The sequence below is a fragment of the Priapulus caudatus genome, unplaced genomic scaffold (assembly GCF_000485595.1).
Source record: "Priapulus caudatus unplaced genomic scaffold, Priapulus_caudatus-5.0.1 Scaffold885, whole genome shotgun sequence".
NCBI lineage: Eukaryota > Metazoa > Priapulida > Priapulimorpha > Priapulimorphida > Priapulidae > Priapulus > Priapulus caudatus.
Window position 1 is genome coordinate 17,846 of NW_014577946.1, and position 5,305 is coordinate 23,150.

Below are 5,305 nucleotides of genomic sequence, written 5' to 3' on the forward strand. Positions count from 1 at the left end.
TACTATGTAAGAAGGGCTACCATTGGTTTCTTCTGACCAATAACATTCCTGTGTCATGACTGTACATCATTAGGCTATATTGCAAGTAATAGTGTTTGTGACACACCGTGCCGAAATGGCATAATAATCCATGGGTGTGACAAGAACCAGAGGTTCTCTAATGTTCATTTATGTATTCAGTTTCATTATGCAGTTGTGTAATTTACATGTAATGCGCCAAGACTGTGTGAATGCAATAATGTAGACATATTCAGTTCAATGGGTAAAATATCTAATGCTGTGTGCACCATTTACCAGAATTACAATAATCGTAACACGGACAACTTTCGCTACTGTAATAATTCGTTTATTCTACACAGTATACCCAGTCCAGCAATACCTGTATGTTTAGCATTCTATTATTAGATGCATATATATAATGCTTATTTTAGTAAGGGGGATGTAACAGTATGTACACAGTGTACGCGAAGGACTACATTGTAGCGCGGTGTTATACGGTGCGCAGTAATACCTAACTCTCTTACTCGCCGGTCACAATGGCGTAAAGCCGTATTATACGAGCGCTCCTAATAAACGCTCATTATCATACATATGTGTTGACATCGTCATTCATCAAACTCCACTAACAGGAAGTTTAAGGGATGTGGAAAGACATTTCATTTGTAAGTTAGCATTAAAATGGGCAAATTTATGATAAAAACAGCATTATTATACGTAACCTATGACCAACTTGTTTGTGGACGCTCGTGCCAGCGAAGCATATTGACATACAGCAGATTGTGTAATCTAACTACAGTAGGCCTATTTGTAGTTGAATGAACGCTATGTCTATGCATTTTATATGTTTAATAGTTTGGAACAATAATTCAGAAATTGACAATTTCTGATTTCATAACCGATGATAACGTTAGCGCAGTAGGCCTACACTGTACAGGCTACAGGTGTATTGTAATTTTATTATGTTTTGTGTGGCGAACCAGCCTGTGTTCCTCGTGTAATTGAGCTCTTCTTTTGCGCAGTTCGGTCTGCTAGTGGAACTAACAACAATCCAACAGCACGACAGTTTCGAGCCACATACAAGAGACTGTTGGTACGGCATCAAATTGAAGGCCAAGGGGCAACTGCATCGCCCAAGATAACACGCCCATTCTGCATGTATCAAGTGCCCAACAGTCAAAGCATCATCAAGATGACCTCTCCACATCGGAGAGAGACATGCTTCTTGTTCGCCGGTATGACTTGGACGAAAGAGAACCATCTACAGAAGAGCATGACTACCTAGATGCTCCTAACTTTTTACCTCTCTCTCCAGTAAAGGATGCTGCCATTGGCTACATAGCAGGTTATGTAGTTACCATGAACATACGACGCACTCCCTGCCCCGAATGTCAGGCAGTGTTAACCTCGACTGGTATGGAAGCTGGGGGAGGTCTGATGAAAAAAAATCGTGGCGGTCTAGTGAAACCAGCACATGTTGTGGTAAAAGTTTGCAATTCTGCAGAGCGCTGCCTCCAAAGACTGCTTCACTCTACGAACGGTGCACTACCACAATCACCAGGACTTGCATCTGCCCTTGCAACAGCTGTTCTGCATGATTTGGGATCTCATTACCTGTTTGCGCAGTTGGCTGATCACATGTTTGAATGTTCACCAGAACACAATCACGTCTTCATCCTCATCAAGTGCATAGCAGCATGCTACATCAAGATACGCATGCATCATCTTGCAAAGCTGTTCACTGAGAAATTAACAGGTCCAAAACAGGTCCAGGAAAACAGCTGTCAAATCTCATCCTGTTTCGGCATGAATAAGAGGGACACAGAATCTTATCGCGGCTATGCGGAAAAGACGACAGCAGCGACGTCTCGCTCTCCGTGCCGGACACTCCAACGTACGTGCAACAGTCGCGGCTGCGCACAGAGATCATGCAGAGGCTGCGAGCCAGCGTGTCATCCGGCGACAGCTCGGCGTCGAGCGCGGCAATGCGACGCGATAGGACAGCGTCTCGGAGTAGCCGGCGACCGGTCACCTCGTAAGCTCAGCTTTTTCTAACGGGGAGGGGGATAGTGTAATACCGCAGAAATACATAATAATAAATACGCACTGTTAAGCTATTCTTCTAGTTTGGGGTATAGTACAGGCCCAGCTGTGTAAGACGTGACCCCGGGCTAGCGAGTAGTGAAGCAACCAATTACATGCGGTAGCTTGTAGCAGGCTGCCGATAAACAATAGATAGGCGGGTCCCCAGTTTGGGTATATAATCTCTGCTTTGGAGAGAGAAAAATTAACAGTCAAAGATACAGACAGAGATAGACAGAGTAAGATACGGAGATATTTCACATTTGCTTACTAACGGACGATCCGGCATTAGCCTAGTAAGTTATGACGTGTCTCGCGTAAACCTAGTGTACGCGCATACCTTGTTATGGAATTATACATGGTACATATAAAGAGAATCACTGAATACATATACCAGTGTTGTTGTGTTCTTTATAATATGATTCCGATAGACGTTAGCAAAGGGTGTTATATATACACTCACGTGTAACCACTAATACGATCACGGGTAGCAAGCAGCTTCCCTACCTATATATATATAATATTATATATATATAAATTAGTGATAATTAAAATATTGATATAATTGATTATATATTAATATAAATCAATAATGATTTTATACATTAGATTTGATTTCGACATTTCTATGGAGAATCACAGACGGGCCACCACTCTCCGATTAAAGGAACTGCTTAGAACAAAGGTAATTGTTTATTTACTAGTTTTCGTATCACAAAATTCCCTGAAATTTGATATAATTGACGTATCATTGATTATATATTAATATATTAATATATATCGAGATATCGAGTTTTGTTTAATTCTATTAATACCGAAGACTTTGAAATGGTAAATTTAGTTATCCACATTTTTCTATGCTGGTTACTGTAACGTTAGAAGGACATACGAGAATTGCCTCAGCTATGCAAGCCTAAAAATGCACTTTTTTATTTTATTGGACGTCATATTTCGCCAATCATAAATCACATAAATTTTCACGTTTCGTAAACGTTGCTCTTAAGCTTACATGTTTGATTAATTTGAAAATCATTCCAGTTATAATATCAAGTACTTAATAATGTCATATGTCATATGTTTCCTCATAGTTAATGATCTGACAAATCTTTGCCTTGATGTAGTGTAAGAACCTCTCTTACGCCTGGTAGAGGAATGCCGCAGAAGAGGAGAAGAGGGGCCGGAGGAGGCAGAAGGAGCATGATGCACACCGATTCGCGTCAGGGGACTTCCGAGACAAACCATCGTAACTGACGGTTACAGTGTTTTATACTGATATTCCACGTGTTTTTAGACAGATTTGTTGTATTTTATACTAATCGTTTATTGTAAGTTCAATCCCATATGCATGAGCATGTGGTCTCGCGTTTTATGTGTACGACTGCGGCCCGTTGTCAGAAATTGGCCATGGCATTGGACGAGGTCTTGGTCAAGGTCAGTATTAATGTCAACACCGCCAGACAATAACGACTCAAACTACCAATGATATACTGCAAGCTTCTTAACAGTGTATGTTACAATTTCTTATATTATTTTTCAGAAAAGTATTGTTGATAGCCTTTAAATAATTAACAACATATATAAAGAGGAATCTCGAGCGTTTTATTAGGAGTATATTTATTTGAAAGCATTTCAATCGTGAACGCACATGCATGGGATTACAATCAGGGTGCTACTTGCTCTAGTTCTAGAGCTAGTTGTTCTAGTTCTAGAGCTAGTTGTTCTAGTTACAGAGCTAGTTGTTCTAGTTCTGGAGCTAGTTGTTCTAGTTCTATAGCTAGTTGTTCTAGTTCTAGTGCTAGTTGTTATGGTTCTAGAGCTAGTTGTTCTAGTTCTATAGCTAGTTGTTCTAGTTCCAGAGCTAGTTGTTCTAGTTCTGGAGCTAGTTGTTCTAGTTCTAGAGCTAGTTGTTATGGTTCTAGAGCTAGTTGTTATGGTTCTAGAGCTAGTTGTTCTAGTTCTGGAGCTAGTTGTTATGGTTCTAGAGCTAGTTGTTATGGTTCTAGAGCTAGTTGTTCTAGTTCTATAGCTAGTTGTTCTAGTTCTATAGCTAGGTGTTTTAGTTCTAGTGCTAGTTGTTCTAGTTTAATGAGCATGAAATGACTTTGAGCTCAAGGTAATGCCCTTGACCTACTTTTTCATTTTTAAACGTTTTTCACAAGTAGGTCATGGCCTTGAACTCAAGGCCATGGCCTTGACCCACTTTTGTAAGTTTTAAAAGTTTTACATTAGTAGGCCAAGGCCATAGCCTTGAGCTCAAGGCCATGGCCTTCACCACTTTCAAAATATTTACATTATCAGGTGAGGATCCTTGCCAAGTGCAAGGTCAATGTATGTTTACATTTCTTCCAACGGCAGTCTGAAAATATTTAATTTTGGTGATTGCCTGGATTTGAACCCAGGATTATTGAATACAAGCCCGTTATGCTACGGACGGACCCAAACATACCATTCCTTACACGATCAGCTCAGATGTATGTGTTATATTTAGCTTAACAGCAGTTAGAAAATATTTTACTATGGTAATGGACAAGATTTGAACCCCGGACTACTGACTAGCAATCCGACACGCTACGCACACACCCAAACTTCCAATTCGTGTTTTGTTCAGATCGTATGTGTGTATTATGTTTTCGTTTTATAAAAAGAAGAAAAACTAAACACTGACTCTTGCCCAACCTCGGATATCATTACTTGTTTTGTTTATACCACTGCTTGAAACGGAGGTATTTTTACGAATACATTACGTTTTAGGGGCATTTCGTTCTCCTTATATGATATATATGTAATATAATATATTATTATATTATCCTTATATTATTCTTTATTATTATGGATAAAATAGTGGCTATTTTCCTAAGTGCGCATCGTCAAATTGTTTCTAACGAAAAGATGGCTCTAGCGTTTTAGCGTTCTGCTCGACGTTCTAGCGAAAAACGATCGTTATAAAATCAATGGGAAAACGAGAAACACAACAGCATAATTTAGACAATTGATATTATATTATTTGTCATTATAAGACCAATAACTAGTAATTGTGTTAGTTGTCTCTTTTCATACACCCGCGCGCGTACAAACCCGCACACACGCACACGCTTAAACACACACGCACACGCACACGCACACGCACACGCACACGCACACGCGCACGCGCACGCGCACACACACACACACACACACACACACACACACACACACACACCTGAAGGTAAAGTAGTAATAAAGTCGT